This window comes from Protobothrops mucrosquamatus, unplaced genomic scaffold (assembly GCF_001527695.2).
Source record: "Protobothrops mucrosquamatus isolate PMUCROS unplaced genomic scaffold, P.Mucros_1.0 scaffold_173, whole genome shotgun sequence".
Classification (NCBI taxonomy): Eukaryota; Metazoa; Chordata; class Lepidosauria; order Squamata; family Viperidae; genus Protobothrops; species Protobothrops mucrosquamatus.
The window spans coordinates 363,785-384,301 of NW_015386249.1; the positions used below are offsets into that span (position 1 = coordinate 363,785).

Sequence of the window (20,517 nt, forward strand, 5' to 3'; positions counted from 1 at the left end):
AGATTTAAAGATGGACTTTCACAAAATAAAAGATTATGATTTAATTCAAGTGGAAGAAAAGACATCTTACATTTTAACATCACAAAACAAATTTGAAGACAAGAGAAAGGATTTGACGAAGAGACAAAAAGTCACAAAAAAAGTGGAGAAAAGAGGAATGAAAAAGCTTTCTAATAGAAAGAAGAGGGCAAATGCTCATGACAGAGACATTGATTTACTTTCTACATCTACAGTAACACTTATGATCATATGGGAAAACCTTTTGATCCAGCAAAGTACATTGATTAAGAAAGATTCTGGGCAAAGAAAAAATATTAAGATGGAAACCAAGAAAATAGATGATGGGACATATCAGAGAGAATACTTAAAAAAGAAACATGTGTTTGAATATAGTTAAAGAAATAGAAAAAAATTTGAAACACACCACTCTAAGAGGGATGAAATGTTTTAGATACTTAAATGTGACTGAATTCAAGAAAAGTATATATATATAATGCTTTGAATTAGAGTTAAGGGATCAGATGACTAGATCTATTGAATAGAATGTCTAAAGATTAAATATATTCTTAACTATGATTAAAAAGAATAAGAAATTTGAGAAAATAAATACTATTAATCTAGGAGGGATATATATTCTAAGTACTATGTTATTTCTTATGTTCCGTTACTTCTGCTTTTTTCTCTTCTTTTTTATTTTTTATTTCTTTTTCATTCTTCTTCTTTTCCCCTTTCTTTTTACTCTTTTATCCATTACTTAAGAAACATAAAAATGTGAGATGGCTTATATGGAAAAAATAGAATTAAGTCTGTCAATGTAAATGTAACTAATCATTGAGAAAACCTTTACCAGTAAGAATATTTAGAATTTGGTGGGAGAAATAAACTAAAATAAGGATTGTAACAGGATCGATGATAAGGCAATCCAAATGACTGAAAAGAAAATAAATGTACTAACATGATGATTATTTTTTAGGAATATTGGAAAAAATATATACCAAATTGTCATTCATTAAAATAATAAGAATTGTATTAATTCAATGTTTGCAAAAAAGGATGTTTCGGGGAAAGAAGAAATCAACCAAAATTAATATATGGAATACAGACTATAGAAATCAATTGTTAAGTAGTGTTTTTTTACAAATGTAACCCAGACAACACACTGTTTACCAATTATTGAGTGACTTATGCTTGTAAAAAAATTAATAAAAATATAATACAAAAAAAAAGAAAATGCGATGCATTTTCTGCATCACATAAGAAAAGCACATCTTCCTTCCCCTGTCCTGACCACTTTCTACAGGGGGACAATCGAGAGCATCCTGTCCAGGGCTTTTTTTGTCATAGAACGCCCAGAACGGAGTTCCGGCACCTTTTTAGGATGGAACCTTGTAGGGTAGGCAAGGCGGGTTGTATGACGTGTGTGAGTTCCGGCACCTTTTTTTTTTTTTTACAAAAAAAAGCACTGATCCTGTCATACAGCATTACAGTCTGGTTTGGAAGCATCACTGCTTCAGACAGGAAGACGGTGCAGAGAGTGGTGAGAATGGCTGAAAAGATCATTGGCTGTTCCCTCCCTCCCATCCAGGACATAGCACAGAAGCGTTGCTTCAGCAGGGTCCATAAGATTATCTGGGACACTACACATCCTCTTCTTGTTTTCCTTGTTACCTTCTGGGAGGAGGCTTCGTGGTATCCATACCAGAACATCCAGATTCAGCCATAGCTTCATTCCATACAGGATTAACCTTGTGAACTCTCAAGCTTCCTCCTTCCGTTATATATTCAAGATGGACAGTATTTAAAATTTATTTGCTATGTATATGTAGGGGTGTGGATCTATACATATGTTGTACATAGTATGTTTTAGGTGTGTGTCATGTATGTGTTTCATTTTGAGAATGGGAGAGGTAAAGTGGATGAGGGTGGAGGCAAGGCGGGGACTGCCAAGTGTATCCGAAAATGTTTTGAGTATTTTTATTGTTTGTTGGTGTATATAGAGGCATCATTTGTATTTGTTGTTTTAATTGAAAAATTAATAAAAATTTCTATTAAAAAACAAAACAAAACACATACTCACTCACTTTTTAGTTGAATCCAAGGAAGAGCTTGTCTTAATGAGGGATGACCCTTTGTGAACAGATAAATTGACTGGCAGAATTTAAAGCTGAGGAAAAGTATAAGAGATTAATGTAAACATAAATCATATTGTTTAAGGTAGCAAGATAAACAAGAAAGTCTGAATGCTACCTATATCTTCTTAAAATGGAGCTGAAGAAAATGAAGTGATCATGCAGTTTAATTATGGATTCTCCTTCAAGTTCATTCCTCCCTTCATGTGACTCTGTGACTGTTGATTCCTATGGCCCGTTTTCTGTCATTGGGCCCTAATCTTAGATTCAATAAATTGAAAGGCCTTGTGTTTACCAAGGTCAAAGGCCTCAGCTGCGCATACTGTTTATATGATTGTCAGGAAAGGTTGCAATGTCTCATTTAGAAAATTATAGAATGTACCATGTGATTGTAGCACTTTTTTCCTTTCAAAATGCATCACCTTGCCTTTCAGACAGTGTTTTTCAGAGAAGACAGTGATCTTATACACAATGTCCCCATTGTTTTCAGACTACTGCACTCCATATACTTTTACTTCATTCAAAAATCATTACCTCTTATCAGCTGTTTGTGGAGAAGTCTTCCTCTTTATTGTTTAGTGAGTCAGAACTTAGACTAGAGAATGGGATGAAGGACTGTTCTAATCCTGAAGACGATTTCACATGGGACCAAATGAATGTTTTGAGATAAATGAGCTGTGGAATGGGTAGGAGCAATTACTCCTAACCACTCATGTTCAGAAGCCTGTGTGCCTACATGCTTCATTTAGTGCTTAGGCTGAACCAGTTTGGATGGGCTATTAGACAAGCAGATCACTGAAGAGATGATAAGATGTTTGGATGCTGCCTGCAGTTATCAGCTACAGCCTATATGACTAGGCTATGTTTTCTGAGAAGCTTTCCAAATCACAATCTTCCTACTCTAATCCTTGAAAAAAANATTTCAGAATGCAGAAAACAGGGAAGATCCTGAACCAGTAAGAGCTCTTCCTCCAAATGACCAATAGAAGAGTATAAAAAAGCTATAAAAGAAAAAGAAAGCTATTTGCAGCTATACCTGCAAATCCTGAACAAAAACAGGATGTCAGTCCTAACCATTCTAGGCTATAAGGAAATAAAATAAGTTGCACACTTTCCCCTCTCATGTTTCCCATATATTCATGTGCTTTTGTGTTGCTTGCCACAGATCTGAGCAATATGTCCAAGAAGCAATTTGGAAAGGCACCAAGCCTTAATTTCTGCATGCAATTTATGAGGTGCTTATTATCAGTGAGGGACAACCAAGAGCAGCTTGTCCATTTTATAAATAGATTTATTTTTTCAGGAACTGTAAGCATAGATGCCTGCTGAAGCAGTGACTGGAAAGGAGGTGAGTCAGTATTGCATTAGAAGCCTTCTATTGTACTAGCCCCTAGAAACAAAGGAGATGTTCTTGGAACAACAAAAATCCTTCAATCACACAATTGCTTAAAATAAAAAAGCAAAAGCATATTGCTTTTGCTCAGCAAAATACCTGGTCCTTTGCAGAAAGAGAGGAAACAGAAAACCTGCTAATTTCAACTTTTCTTCCTTTCTAAACATTTCTGTGGATGAGTAAAGTTGGAATAATCCTTGTATCCTTAAAGCAAACAAATCAATTTTTTGTATACTTTAAAAGCTAAGCTGTTGACGGGATGAGGAAAAGCACAATTATTTTGAGGAGTGCTCAGCAAAGAAATGGAAGTAACTGCACTTGTTAAACTGCTGTGTGTTCCCAATGCTTCAAATCATGTTCCAGAAAATTTTCAAGTATCCTAGTGAATAATGTCTGTTTAAGGTACTTAGTAATCAGTATTGTCCAGCAGTCTTCAAAGGTTTACCAATTTCCAATGTGTCTCCATTACCTAACTTGAAATTATTAGGAAATAATTATCTTATACTAACAGCCTATGATAGACTAGGAATTGAGAGCAGCGGGGGGGGGAGGACTGTGAGTGTGATTATTATGAGTGTGTTTTTGTGGGTGGAGTGAGGATGGTCTAGATATCCTGATGGTGCTGAGAACTAGTGAACTTAAAGTGTCTCAGGGTATCTGGCTTCCTCTCCCTGGGACAAATGGAAGACAGTATTATTATTATTATTATTATTATTATTATTATTATTATTATTATTATTATTATTATTATTATTATTATTATTATTATTATTATTTGGATTTATATGCCGCCCTTCTCCCTATAGGACTCAGGGCGGCTTACAGCATATTAAAACACATAAAACATCATCCCCCCATAAAACCTGTTAAAAGCCAAATATTTAAGGCGACATATTAATTAATTTTAAATTTAATTTTAATAGGGATAAATTTTTAAGAGCCTAGGCCAGACCCGCTTGTTGAAAAAGCCATGTCTTGAGGGCGCGGCGGAAAGGTAGGAGGTCCGGAATCGTCCGGATCTCGGGGGGTAGTTCGTTCCAGAGGGTGGGGGCACCCACAGAGAAGGCCCTCCCCCTGGGGGTTGCCAGCCGACATTGCTTGGCCGACGGCACCCTGAGGAGGCCCGCTCTGTGGGAGCGTACCGGTCTGTGAGAGGGAATCTGTGGCAGAAGTATGAACTAGGGGCAGCTGGATTGGAAAATGGGGCTGGCTTTGATGGGAGATAAGGACAAGCCAAGGTTTTATGGTGCTGACAGGCAGGGGAGGGTATGGGGAGACGTGGAATGGGCTATTCCTAGGGAAAGCAGAATCGTTGTCTTATTCTGGGTTCATATTCCAGGAATCTGGTCACAGTCCCTGCATCCATTTAGAGGCACCACTCATCTAGGATCTAATCCATGATGGAAGGCTAACCTTTGATGTATGACTGAGACATAGCTGGCTCCTAAAGTCGGGGGTGGCCCTTCTAGAAATATGACCAGCTGGGTTTCCAGTATGGCATCAACTGGGCCGGGGGGGGGATGATTGTTATCCAAGAATCCTTTACAGCTTATAGAGGTTCTGGTCCACAGAGCACTGGATGTGACACCCTGTTTATTAAGATGGCTTTAGGGATCAGTTGAGATTGTTGCTGCAGTACCAACATCCCTGCTATAAAGCAACCTCTTTGCCTGAAGTCCTTGATTCCATCTTTCAGTTAGCAATGGAGTTCTTCAGACTTATGATCTAAGAGAATTTCAACCTGCCCCCCTAGGATGGATCTGAGGTGACTCAGGAATTCCTGACCTGACACAAGATAGTGATCATACCCTGGATAGTGGCATCCCTGTCAGAGCAGTGGCTATGTGACCTGAAATTGGGGGAAACTTGGTTTCTCCCTTATCATGGTCAGATCATACCTGAATTACTATGAGATTCTCTAGTGCCACTATCTGATGCAGGTGGCTGGTCCCATTAGGTCTATCCTAGTGACTGATGGGCCTGGATGGCTTTCAGGTGGAGCTGAGAGTTATTCCTGCTGGTTTATTCCACATTCCATTTAAAGCCTTGGTCACTGCTTAGAACAGGGGACATTCGAGGCTTTGGATCAGCTCATACTCATGTGACTATTCCCTTCTATAAGCCCCATCACTCCTCATGGAGGAATTGAGGCTGTTGAAATGAGAAAAGAGATGTCTAGAGGATTGCTGGTGCTTAATAAAGACTGAGCCCAACTAGACATGGTTAGAACCACTATAAAGGCCTATTTTTATCAGTAACGGTGGCAAAGTATCAGTATTTCTCCATGCTTATTGCATCTCCGGATAGCTGTCCTGTGGTCCTGTTTCAGGTGACGAATACTCTCTTGAATAAAGCAGGCTCTGAGAGCCTCCTGTTCTGGATCAGAAAGTAGTTGCACAGCATCCTCAAAGGACCTTAGATGAAGTAGATTATTTGGATCTCTTTCAGGGGGATCTGAATATGTGATGGTCACATATTGGTCACACTTTGAATGATCTCTGTTGTGCATGAGACAACCACCATTTTGATAGTTCTGCTGTACTGTTGTCTGTGGACGCCCCCACTAGATGCAAGCATGGGATAAACTGAGCCTGGTTTGTTCTCAGTCTTTTAAGTGGCCACAGACTACTAGCAAAAGTGGCATTTGATCACAAGGCAAGGAGGCATCGAGAATTGTTTCCCCCTTTGCATTTGAGCATCCAAGAAGGGACAGGAAATGAGAAAGAGAAAGAGGAAAGACAAACAAAAAGAAGGAAAGGGGGGAAAGAAGGAAGGAAAGGAAAATAAGAGGGAAGGAAAAAGAAGAAAGGGGGGAAGGAAGGAAGGAAGGAAGGAAGGAAGGAAGGAAGGAAGGAAGGAAGGAAGGAAGGAAGGAAGGAAGGAAGGAAGGAAGGAAGGAAGGAAGGAAGGAAGGAAGGAAGGAAGGAAGGAAGGAAGATAAATTATAATGAGAGGGAGGAAGGGTCTGAGGGAAGTCCTGCCTTAGCACTTGGCCCCGAGCAGCCCTGCTGCCCTTTCGCCATCCCCTTGTCCCCTCCTCCTGAACTCTCCTGTTGGTCTCCCAGCCTATCGCTGAGGATGCTTTGGTTACAAAGATGGGTCTCCTCACATGGAGAGGGATTGGGCTTCCCTCTGATCCATACATTTTGCCCTCCCACAACACCATGAGCAACTTGGCAAAGGAGAGCACAGTAACTGCAGCCTCAAGAAGGAGGTAAGTGTGGCTGGGCATCCCCTTGGGGAAGTGGGGCTAGGCTAGGCTGGGCTGCGGGGTCCCTCAACTTGAGGGCTGGGCGCTTGACCTCCACTGCCCAAGGCTCTGGGAAGCCCACGCCACCATCCAGGGGCCCTCCGCACGGCCTTAGAGGGACAGTGAGGCTCTTCCAGTGGACCATGTCCCAACACTCTCTCCAGTCCCACCCTCCTCCACTGGAGACCCTTGGATCTGCCTCAGGCCTGCACAGGCGCCCCTGACACGAGCAATGTGGAGTTGGTCACACCCACCCAGTAGGCCATACCCATCCAGTGGGCCATGCCCACCTCAGCCATGCCCACCCGGTAGGCCACCCCCATGCTAGCTACACCCACCCAGTTCCCCAAGGGCAACCACAATGCTGATGTGACCCTCAATGAAATTGAGTTTGACACCCCTGGTATAGACCTACCAAACTGAACAAGAAGTCAGATACTTTATTTTGCATAGTTTATTCAGTACTCTAGAGTTGGTTTTATAAACTGCGTTAATATACTATATTATTGAAAGTTTTCTATAAACTTTTTCAAGACTATGAAACAATACTCAAATGCTTTAAACCAGAAAGTAAATAAATAACCAAACTCCTTACATTTCATCTAAAAAAATTAAGATTCTGGTTAAAAAATTTTCTAGAAAAAAAATCTCTTCCAAATTATTTTTCCTCTAAGGGTCTCTTTTTCATAAATTTTCTTCCTAAAACAATACATTTTAGTAACTACACTTTTCCTAGGAATTCAGATCTACAAATTCTGAAAAGGGTGTGTTTTGGTGTACAATTACTTTCTCTTTCACTTCCATCTCAAGGAATAGCAAAAAGAATACTGGATTCAAAAACATGCCTTAAAAATAAAGGAATTTGTGAAAAGTCTTGTCCAGCTACTCAAATGAAAATAGGACTTTGTCATGTCAATGAGCCTTGCTGCAAAGTATAAGATACAGAAATTGAAACATTCATAGCATTTATTTCATTTTATCTCATAAATAGGATCAGACAAATTGTTCTATGTTCTGTCCATGCCAGTTCTCCTCATAAGCTTATACCTCTTTAGTGTCAAATTCATTGTGCAAATGGCTAAAATGAGCTCAACATTCTTGGGATAGTCTTTGCAAAGTCCTTGTAACCTAAGCATCTATCTGTCTACACTAAGGAAGCCTTAAGTGTCCACCAGATGAGCCTTGCTTTCCATGCAAATTTAAATCCTGTTGCATCAGACATCGAACATGCAAAGGCCTCTTTAGTTTACAGAATTTCACTGAATGAGTGGAGCTTCTTTTGCTGGAATATCACAAGTGTGGTTTTTGGAAATTCTTAACATGGTGAATTTAATACTTCTTTTCTAATGGCAATTTTTATTGCCTCTTAACTGCCCACATAAAACTGTGTGTGGAATGGAGGGACAATGTGCCATAATATTTCACAGATGAACCTGAGGCTGCAGAAAAAGGAATAAGGTGACTTCATAAACCAACCCTGATGAATAAGAGTTATTAGATCCATTCATGTCTCCCACTCCTCCCAGTAGAATCCATGTACAAAAGTTGCATGTATGATATTTTGAGGGTGATTATCTAATAAAAAATAATTGAATGATTGCAACATATCAATATATTTCAAATTATGTCCAACCACTTAGGAAAAGCTAAAGGAAAGACTTCTGAATAAAACAGAAAATCCATCACCTTCTACATGAATGCCTAATGGAGTCTGGATTATAGAAGCTTTAAAAACATGAGAAAAATCTTTGATGGTTTGAATGCTTTCAAACAATTATTCTTATTAAAATAATCTGGCTTTACAGATGATTGTATGTGCTTTTCTGTGTCTCAAAATCATTGAAAGACATTCTTGGAATATTTAACAAAATCCAATATTTGTCCAAAATGTAAAGCCCCCAAAGATCCTAATCAGTCATTAATCATTAAACACTCATGGTCTATGCAATGACTCACAATTCTGGTCAAAATCATACTGGTCAGATAAGACCTGAGTAGCACCAGCCTCCTCCTTGTGGTTTTCCAGGTTGCTTCTGAACAGCACAATGACTTGAACTCTAAAAGTGAACATAGCACAATAAAGTGGACCCTTCCTGGCACTGATATATAATATGTGTTATCAATTTTGAAGGTACAAAAATTGAACTAAAATTAATAACTGTTATGTGCTCCTGGCCACTTTCCTTCATGACCAGAGGCAAGCTCGCCTGACCAATAACCAGCCAAGACACAGTGAAGACCTTTTGTTTTGTTTATTGCAATAAGCTTGGTTCTCTCCAACGTTTCAACCCAAAATATTCCCTTCTTTATGCAGCCCTGTCCCGGCTGCCACATCCCTCCTCTTTCCCCATTGGCTGAGATACTATGAGGTTATACTCTTTCCAACTGCCTCCTACCTATTTCCTGCTACATACTAAATCATACATCACAAGTACATTAATAATATAAAGTATTAGACATATTCAATTGTTGCTTTTGAGTTCTGGGCCCCTTAGAACAATATGTTCTTTCATGAAATTCATGAACATATATAGTTCACGAGCTTTCGGGGCCATAGATAGTTCATAAAAAGATTTCTTTTTGAATGGGAGGGCTGAATGCAATGTCTGTACAGTGAATCCTCAACTCACTTCAGTCAATCAGATCTTCAGCTTTAAAAGGAGCCAGCCCTTCCTTGAGTCACTCTGGAGGTCGAGATTCTGACTCTTTCCAGTTGTGGTGAATGAATCAGGAGAAAACAGGCCAATACTTTCTTATCATCTGTCAATGGAAAAAATAATAATAAATTCATGACCACAATTTTTGTTGTTCATTAGAATGGAATGGAATGCCAAATTCTTAGAAATGATAGCAATCCTTTATCAGTTATCTTCTTTTATGTGAAAACACATACTCACTCACTTTTTAGTTGAATCCAAGGAAGAGCTTGTCTTAATGAGGGATGACCCTTTGTGAACAGATAAATTGACTGGCAGAATTTAAAGCTGAGGAAAAGTATAAGAGATTAATGTAAACATAAATCATATTGTTTAAGGCAGCAAGATAAACAAGAAAGTCTGAATGCTACCTATATTCTGTGACTGTTGATTCCTATGGCCAATTTTCTGTCATTGGGCCCTAATCTTAGATTCAATAAATTGAAAGGCCTTGTGTTTACCAAGGTCAAAGGCCTTAGCTGCACATACTGTTTATATGATTGTCAGGAAATGTTGCAATGTCTCATTTAGAAAATTATAGAATGTACCATGTGATTGTAGCACTTTTTTTCCTTCAAAATGCATCACCTTGCCTTTCAGACAGGGTTTTTCAGAGAAGACAGTGATCTTATGCACAATGTTCCCATTGTTTTCAGACTACTGCATTCGATATACTTTTACTTCATTCAAAAATCATTACCTCTTATCAGCTGTTTGTGGAGAAGTCTTCCTCTTTATTGTTTAGTGAGTCATAACTTAGACTAGAGAATGGGATGAAGGACTGTTCTAATCCTGAAGACGATTTCACATTGTTTAAGGCAGCAAGATAAACAAGAAAGTCTGAATGCTACCTATATCTTTTTAAAATGGAGCTGAAGAAAATGAAGTGATCATGCAGTTTCATTATGGATTCTCCTTCAAGTTCATTCCTCCCTTCATGTGACTCTGTGACTGTTGATTCCTATGCCCCGTTTTCTGTCATTGGGCCCTAATCTTAGATTCAATAAATTGAAAGGCCTTGTGTTTACCAAGGTCAAAGGCCTTAGCTGCACATACTGTTTATATGATTGTCATGAAATGTTGCAATGTCTCATTTAGAAAATTATAGAATGTACCATGTGATTGTAGCACTTTTTTCCCTTCAAAATGCATCACTTGCCTTCCAGACTTTATTTTTCTGAGAAGACTGGGATCCTATGCACAATGTTCCCATTGTTTTCAGATTAGTGCACTCCATATAATTTTACTTCATTCATAGATCATTACTCTTATCAGCTGTTTGTGGAGAAGTCTTCCTCTTAATTGTTTAGTGAGTCATAATTTATATAGAGAATGGGATAAAGGGCTGTTCTAATCCCAAAGACAAATTCATTTGTATCCTTAAAGCAAACAAATCAATTGTTTGTGTACTTTAAAAACTAAGCTTGCTGGGTTTGAGGAAAAGCACAATTATTTTGAAGAGTGCTCAGCAAAGAAATAGAAGAAGCTGCACTCATTAAACTGCTGTGCCTTCCCAATGCTTCAAATTGTGTCCCAGAAAATGTTGCACCCATTCCTCTTTTCTCCTGTGTTTTTGTTCTATGTTCCATTTTTCTTAAGAATTTGTGCCGACCAGAAATAGTCATCTTTTCCCATTAAATGTCAACAAGTGAAAGCCAAGTGCTAGTTAGCAAGTTCAAACCTAAAATATTTCCTTTCACAGTCCCCATTTCTTGTCCATAAGGGCAACACTTTCATTTATTATTCTACGAATAGGGATAGGAACAAGGGGAGCAAGCATCATCATGTTGTTTAAGACAAGATGGGGCTATTTACTTAATGTTTCAATTGGAACTCTTGTAGATTTATGACGTACAAGGGAAATCTATTTCCAATGCAGTTATAGCAAATTAAATGTTATCCTAAGAAGGAGAATATGTGTCTGGGTTATTCAAATGTCTCATTGTAGCATATGTTGGATCCCCAACAGACAGACTAATGCTTAGGCGTTGCGTAAATGAAGCAACAGAAAGATGCTCCAAGGGGGGGGGGCATTCACATGAGGTCACAGAATATGTTTGGTCCCTTACTGGAAGAGAAATATTCAAGGGGGGCAGAGTTACATTATACTCTACAGCCCAAGTGCTCATTGCCATCAGAGGCATTGTTGCAGGTTTATGACAGAAAGAGAACACACGCTTCCTTAACAATATAATGACAAGATAAAGGAACACTGTAATGCAAAATATAGTAAGAAGTAACACCAAGATTTTTCCTCCAAAACCCAAGAATATCCCAGAAAGTATATTCCAAAAGCCTCAACAGAATCTTTCTTGTATTCAATGACTGCTTTTCTAATTTTAGAAATATCATTAAACAGACTTTGATTACCGTCCGGGATAAGAACACAGGAAGAAAAGGTTCACAGAAGAGCAACTAAAATGATCAAAGGCCTGGAGACTAAAACATGAAAAATGGCTGCAGGAATTGGGTTTGGCTAATCTAAAGAAAAGAAGAAATAGGGGAGACATGATAGCAGTGTTCTAGTATTTGAGGGGCTGCTACAAAGAAGAGAGATCAAATTCTTCTCCAAAGCACCAGAGGACAAGACAAGAAACAATGGTTGGAAACTGATCAAAGAGAGAAGCAACCTGGAATTAAGGAGAAACTTCCTGACAGTGAGGATGATTAACAGCTTGCCTCCAGAAATCATGAGTGCTCCATCACTGGAGATTTTTAAGAAGAGGCTAGACAGTCACTTGTCTGAGAGGGGAGGGGAGGGGAGGAAATTCATAGTGGTTTTGGAATCAAAAGAGTAACAGATGAGAGCTGGTCAAGTTAATTTTCTTTCCCTTTGCCTAAGGTACTATATACAAGTGAACAGTTGGGGTAATTTATAAAGACAACTGAGAGATTTCTGGCTGTATTTTAAAAAAATAATTGTTTAAGACTTTGAAAAGAAGTACCAGTATATTATGCACACCAATGAAAAAGAAGCAAATGAGATAAAAGTGCTGATTTCTTTCTTCTTTATCCTGCAGTCAGTTTTCAACATTCTGTGTTCCAGAGAACTTATTAATAATACTGGAAATACTCTTCAGTGGCAACCTTACAATGGAGACCATAACCTAACCTGGAAATGTCATGGTCACAGAGAAAGGTACCCAGACAATCCTTACCCAAGATAAGTAACAGCTGGATTATGGATATTATTGGGTAAAAGATTTACTTGACTAAGCCACTCTCTTTTAGCAACTGAAATGAGCCAATAAGTATCTCCAGTCATGAAAACTGGCCATTTAAGGAAAATACCACCTCTTCCAATTAACATCAAAATACAGAGAAAGAAACAACCAATCCAATTGTTCCCCTATCTGGCTGTCATTGATATTTGCATTTGTAATGAAATGTACACCCCACAGTGATGATTTAAAAGATGGGATGCAACATACCTTCTAGGCTTCTTTTGGTGACTGGACTAGAGAAGAGTTAATCAGTTGCTTTGAACTAGCGCTAACCATGAAGACTTGGTGTGTCCTCCTTTTCCTCACCTTTGTGATTCTTTCTGATTTGGGTAAGTCAATTCTGATGAAACCGTTATACTAACATTCATGATGAAGGATCAGGCTCTTCAGAAAGAAACATGTATTTAATCCATAGACCTACCAAACTGAACAAGTAGTCAGATACTTTATTTTGCATAGTTTATTCAATACTCTATAAAGTTGGTTTTATAAACTGCTTATCAATCTACTATATTATTGGAAGTTTTCTGTAAACTTTTCAAGACTGTGAAGCAATACAGTACTAAAATGCTTTAAACCAGAAAGTAAATAAATAACCAAGCTCCTTAAATTTCATCTAAAAAAATCTAAGATTCTGATTAAAATTTTATCTAGAAAAAAATATCTTCCAATTTGTTTCCCCTAAGGGTCTCTTTTTCATAAGTTTTCTTCCTAAAACAATACATTTTAGTAACTAAACTTTTCCTAGGAATTTAGATCTACAAATTCTGAAAAGGGTGTGTTTAGGTGTATGATTAGTTTCTCTTCCATCTCCAGGTGAAGCAGTGAGGATAATGGATTCGAGAACATGCCTGAAAAATAAAGGAGTTTGCAAAAAGTCATGTCCTGATCCTCAGTCAAAGATAGGACTTTGTCACGTCAATGAGCCTTGCTGCAAAGCATAAGGTGCAGACATTGAAATATTCATAGCATTTATTTCATTTTGTTTCATAATTAGGATCAGACAAATTGTTCCATGTTCTGTCCATCCCAGTTCTCCTCATAAGCTTATATCTCTTTAGTGTCAAATTTATCACGCAAATGGCTAAAATAAGTTCCACTTTCTTGGGATAGCCTCTGCAAAGTCCTTGTAACAGAAGCATCTATCTGTCTACACTAAGGAAGCCTTTAAGCGTCCACCAGATGAGCTTTGCCTTCCATGCAAATTTAAATCCTGTCACATCAGACATCAAACTTGTGAAAGCCTCTTTAGTATAGATAACCTCACTGAATGGCACAAGTGTGGGTTTTGACAATTGTTAACAAGGTGAATTTAATACTTCTTTTCTAGTGGAAATGTTTAGCCAATTTCTCAAAATTAAAATACAGAAGCACACCCATTCACAGATAAAGGAAAATATTTTTATTTGTATGCATCTTTCCCTTATAAATGTACATTTTAAAGCTAAAAATTTCAACACAAAGTCCACTACGAAGAATAACTAAATCATATTTGCTTTCTCTCAGAGGAAAGCAAATTAATTTCCTTAAAAGATGCAGAGCATTTGGGAAAAAAAGCATTTCTCCATGCTTTTAGTGAATGAAACTTTTTTTGCAGAATTGGAAAGGGGTATATGGAAAGGGCACAAACAGTACACACCACACACACCCAACTTTCCAAACTTCACTGGGATCTCCACTTTCCCATTTTTCTATCTGAATTCCAATAAAGGGGGGGGCAGCATCCCTCTAAGACAGGGGTGTCAGACTGCTGGCCCTTGGTCCGGATACGTCATGCCGAAACCATGCCGGCAATGGAAAAAAAGTTGTGATATGTCACAACATGTCACATGAGGCTTCCAACTGTGGGATGGGGGATCCCTTGCACCCACCAATTATTTCCTCAGGTATAAAATTTTAATTCAATGGATCTAGTTTCCTTCTTTTTTTACACGAATTTCAGACTAAAGGGATTTTTGGAATGACTGGTACTTGTGTACCCACCAAACAGTGGAGTAAAAAAAAGGATTAAAGGATAATAAAGGTACCAAAATAGGAATTTGAAATGGTACTTTAACCATAGCCAGTTACCTGATCCTGAGATAATTTGAAATGAGCCTTTGATAATTTGTAAATGGAATCATGAATAAACAAAGAGAGTGGAGTGGAATAGAGATGAAGCTAACCACAACTGAGCAAGATGACTTAGAAGAAACAAAGGATCCCTTGTATGATTAAATCAATCTTTACTGCCAATCTAAACCTACTGGTTCCAATAGTCCCAGGGCTTTTAGACTTGGGACTGAATTTCCCTCCACACACCATCCTCAGGCCATCTGCTTTTTGACTCTAGGGATGAGTCTCACTGAGAAACAAACACAGAGAGAGAGAGAGAGACATACAAAATACAGCAATTTCTCACCCTATAAATCCCACTTTCTGGCTATGAAAGGAAGGATTGTGTACACTTGAAACACTGAAGAATAGAAAGAAAGTCTGGAATATTTTCAGATATGGCTGGCATGATTTAATATGAATGATACTATTAGAAAAGAAGGATGATGAGGATATAGACTTCCTTTCAATTAACACTAGAGACCCATGGCCTCTTAACTGCCCATATAAAACTATGGGTGGAATGGAGGGACAATGTGCCATAATATTTCACAGATGATCCTGAGGCTGCAGAAAAAGGAAAAAGGTGACTTCATAAACCAACCCTGATGAATAAGGGTTATTAGATCCATTCATGTCTCCCTCTCCTCCCAAGTAGAAACCATGTACAAAGATTGCATTGTATGATATTTTGTGGGTTACTATCTACAGAAAAATAAAAAAATAATTGAATGGTTGCATCGTATCACTATATGTCAAATTATTTCCAACTTTTTAGGAAAAGCTAAAGGAAAGACGTGTGATCAAGACATGGAAAAACCATCATCTTCTACATGAATGCCTGATGGAACATGAGAAAAATTTAAATTTTTAAATTTAAAAGCATAAAAAAAATCCTTGCTGTTTTGAATGCTTTCAAACAATTATTCTAATTAAAATAATCTGGCTTTACTAATGATTGCATGTGCTCTTCTGTGTCTGAAGGTTATTGAAAGACATTCTTGGAATATTGAGCATAATTCAATTTATCTCCAAAGTGTAAAATCCTCATTGATTATCCTAATCAATGATAATCATGAAATACTCATGGTTTATACAAAGACTCACAATTCTGGTCAAAATCATACTGGTCAGATAAGACCAACTTCTTTTGGAAGTTGCTGCTGAACAGACAATGACTTGAACTCTATAGATGAACCAATAAACTGGACCCTTCCTGGAACTAATATACAGTATGTGTTACACACTTTGAAGGTACAAAAATGGAACTAGAATTAATAACCGATCAATCTAGATTATTAAAATATGTTAGGCTAGCAATGCAGAAGACTTTTCAATTAACATAATAAATAACTTAGAGATTTCAAGCAGCTAAAGCAGTTAATAGGCTAATAGCAATAACACTTAGACTTGTATACCACTTCACAGTGCTTTTCAGCCCTCTCTAAGCAGTTTACAGAGTCAGCATATTGCCCCCAACAATCTGGGTCCCCATTTTACTGACCTCGGAAGGATAGAAGGCTGATAATAATAATAATAATAATAATAATAATAATAATAATAATAATAATAATAATAATAATAATAATAATAATAATAATAATAATAATAATAATAATAATAAAAAAAAGTTGGAAGGGACCTTGGAGGTCATCTAGTCCAACCCCCTGCTCAGGCAGGAAACCCTATACCATTTTGGGCAAATGGCTGTACAGTCTCTTCTTGGAACACTGCTATCATGTCCCCCCTCATCCTTCTCTTCATTAAACTAGACATACCCAATTCCAGTAACCGTTCCTTATATGTTTTAGCCTCCAGTCCCCTAATCATCTTTGTTGCTCTTCTCTGTACTCTTTCTAGAGTCTCAACATCTTTTTTACATTGTGGTGACCAAAATTGGGTGCAGTATTCCAAGTGTGGCCTTACCAAGGCATTGTAAAGTGATTCTCACCTTGAGCCAGTGAGAATCAAACTGATGAACTGCTCACATTTGGCAATCAGCAGAAGTAGCCTGCAATACTGCATTCTAACAACTGCCCCAGCATGGCTCTTGGACTATAAGATCCAATACTCTAAACTGATTGTAGGACTAGTGTAAGTTAAGTGGCTACAACAAGCTTAAGAAAAGGAAAGTGAAGCGGTAATTGTAGAACATGAGTCTATGGGGAAAAGCTAAGAAAAGAACCTGCAGAGAAGATAACAAGTCTAGATGAATTAAAAAGGAAAATGAGATATCTATTCTTGCCTATTTGGGTGTAAAAGAAGGTGGGTTAGTTTCAGGAGGAGGTCCTAATCCCATGCTATAGGGCTTTAGTCAGACCCCATTTGGAATTCTGTGTTTAGTTCTGGAGATCTCACTTAAAAAAAAGATATTGATAAGAATTAGTATGTCTCCAGAAACAGGCAACAAATTGGTTCAAGGTCTGAGGGACAAAACGTATCAGGAGACATTGGAGGAACTGAATATGTGCAGCCTGGAAAATGGAAAGGAAAGGGGGAAAACATGATTGAAGCCTTTCAATATATTAACAGTATAACTAAAGTTCCAGAAGATAGTATTTTCAACATTAAGCAAAATCAAGAATGGGGGGGGGGGGCATAACCTGAAACTGACAGGAGGGAAATTCAAAGAAATGTTAGAAAGTTCACATAAAAGGAGGCAAGGTGGCACAGTGGCTTAAAGACATTGGACCTATTGACCAGAGATGGTCAGCACTTCAGTAGTTTGAGCCCATGGCACTGCATGGTGGATTGAGCTCCATCATTTGCCCCTAGCTATTGCCTACCTAGTAGTTTGAAAACATGTAAAAGTGCAACTAGATAAATGGGAAAAGCTAGCAGTGTCCCGGATACAAGGCAAGATCAGTAGAAGAAAACCTTGGATGGACTAATATCTCCTGAATTCTGCTAAAAAGTTGATGCAAAGCTAATTCGCCCTCTGTAATGCTCCAAGGAGCCCTCGCATGTGTGAATAAACAAACTAGCAATCTTATGCTGCCAGACTTCTCTGTGGTAAAAAAAAGAACTGCAGATGTGAATGCTGCTAACATTGGATGTTCTTGCTTTGACAACAGATGGAAATGCAACCATTTTACTCTTTTGCTTTCAGAGTTAGTTTATGCTGGGAGGGGGAATGTGGATGAGAGTCCAGCTAGTCATAACAATAATAACTCAGCCATGGGAATCCAAGGTTATTGCGTTCAGAGTTGATAAAGATTTGGCGGGCTGGAGAGCTGGGGAGAAAACCTGCGCTTCAAGCTAATTGGGGAATGTGATTCATGACAGTTAATTGGAGGAGGGAATTGTGCTTTACTACTTTGTGCCCAGGGGAGGGGAATTCAGTTTTTGGCTTTAACTATGTAGTGCCGATACTTTGTTTCTTGAATAAAAGATTCTTTAAAGTAAACAATGCCTTGGAGTTCTTTTGAAGAGTTTCATCTGTCGGAACCATGACAGTAGATTTCCCTGGCTATGTATGGCATATGCTAAAAAAGACAACTTCACAGAAAAATTAGTAGAAGCTTGGAATCAACTTCCAGTGAAGGTAGTGGATCAATCATCAGTTTAAATATGCTTTGGATAAACACATGACCATCCTCTGACAAAAAATTATAAACAAGCAAACAAATAAAAGGTCAAAGGGCAGACTCAGTGGATCACTAGATCTTTTTCTGCCATTGGTTTTCTCTGTTTCATCTGGATAAATAGAGGGAAGGAAAAAAAGAGACGGTTGATGACTGCCCTTCTTTGCTCCATTACTGTGCAACTTCTTGCATTTCAGATCTAATTGTTCTGACAAAGCAGAATTTATGTGGTGTTTGTGCATTAATGAATTCTATTAAGTGAAGACTGAATACTCTACATGAATTCTGTTCCTTTGATTTTAAGCTCCTTGTGAGATGCTTGCAGAATAAATATGCCTCTTTTTTTCTTAATAGCTAGGTGATTTAGAATTTTATAAGAAAATATTAAATGACTCTGTTGCACCATGTTAAATACCATTATAGTTTATATAATAGAATACAGAATAACAAAGTTGGAAAGGACCTTGGAGATCTGCTAGTCCAACCCCCTGCTCAAGTAGGACACCCTACCATTCCAGACAAATGGCTGTCCAATCTCTTCTTTAAAAACCTCCAGTGATAGAGCAACAACAACTTCTGGAGGCAAACCATTCCATTAAATGTTAATTGATTAATTGTTTATTAATGGATTAATCATTCTCACTGACAGGAAATTTCTCTGATTGTTAATTGATTAATTGTTAATTAATGGATTAATTATTTTCACTGACAGGAAATTTCTCCTTAATTCTAAGGTGGATTTCTCTTTGTTAAGCTTCCATCCATTATTTCTTTTCTTTTTTTTTTTGCCTTCAAATGCTTTAGAGAATAGTTTGACCCTCTCCTCTCTGAAACAGCCCCTCAATAATGGAAGACTGCTATCATGTCACCCCTAGTCCTTCTTTTCATTAGACTAGACATTCCCTTTCCACACAATCATATGATTTAACTTCCAGCCTCCTAATCATCTTTGTTATTCTTCTCTGGACACCTTCTAGAGCCTTAACGTCTTTTTCGTAACATATTGATCAAAACTGGCTGCACTATTCCAAGTATGATCTTACTAGTGCAGTAGAAAGGGGTACTAACAATTCAAGTGATCTTGATATTGTCCCTTTATTGATGTAGCCTAGGACTGTATTGGCTTTTTTACATCTGCAGCATACTACTGGCTCATACTTAAATGATTGTCCACTAGGAGTCCTAAATACCTCTCACAGTTACTACTCAGTTACTACTGAGCCAGGTACCACATATTCTGTATCTGTGCAATTTGTTTTTGTTGCCTAAGTGTAAAACCTTACTTTTCTCACCAGTGAATGGTATTTTGTTGAATAGGATCCATCGTTCAAGTGTGTCAGGATCCTTCTGGATTTTGAGCCTATCTTCTAAAGTGTTGGCTATTCTCCCCAGTCTGGTGTCATTTGCAAATTTGATGATCTCCCCATCTATCCCTTCATCTAAATCATTTATGAAGAAGTTGAAGAGTACTTGGCCTAAGACAGAATCCTGGGATAACCCACTGCATGTTGCCCTCCACATAGATTGATCAGCCAGTTATGAATCCATTTTTTTTTATCTTACCAAGATGTAGACTGTGATCTACTTTGTCAAATACCTTACTGAAGTATACTATATCCATAGCACTTCTCTGATCCACTATTTTAGTCATTTTGTCAAAGAATGCAATAAAGTTTATCTGGAATGATGTGTTTGTGACAAACCTATATTGGCTTCTAGTAATAGCTTTGTTTGTTTCTAGGTGTTTGCAGATCCATTGTTTGATTAACTTTTCCAAGGTCTTCCTAGGTATTGATGTCAGTCTGACTGGTCTGTAATTTCCTGGGTCCTTTCCCCTCTCCCCACCCTTTTTTTTTTTTTTTTTTTTAAAGTCTTTTCCAGTCCTCTGATAGTTACCTGGTGCTCCCGGATGTCAAGCGCAAGGAACCAGAATTGTTTGCTTATCAGAGTTGCTTGCTGATTAGAGTTGCTTCTTTACTATTGCTTGCCTATTTATAAGAATCTTGCCAGACTGGCTGCTTCAGGGACTCTGGGGGAGGTCAGATTTGTGTCACTTTCTGTTCTGAAAGGATTCTAAGTTTGCTAACCTCTTCACTCTTCCCCCCACCCTAACTGGAGATGCCACCACACTGCCACCACACCAACTG

General features: G+C 38.0%; 1 long non-coding RNA gene across 1 annotated transcript in view; it reads right to left on the reverse strand.

The window, feature by feature from the left end:
* Window positions 1-2,083: 2,083 nt before the first annotated feature.
* Window positions 2,084-20,517, reverse strand: part of LOC107293198 — a 38,506-nt gene continuing 20,072 nt past the window's right edge. The window contains exons 3-6 of the long non-coding RNA XR_003810555.1: window positions 9,674-9,756; window positions 9,403-9,532; window positions 8,729-8,829; window positions 2,084-2,164 (exon numbers count right to left, since the gene is read on the reverse strand). This is a non-coding gene — a long non-coding RNA (uncharacterized LOC107293198). The remainder of the gene's footprint in view (window positions 2,165-8,728; window positions 8,830-9,402; window positions 9,533-9,673; window positions 9,757-20,517) is intronic.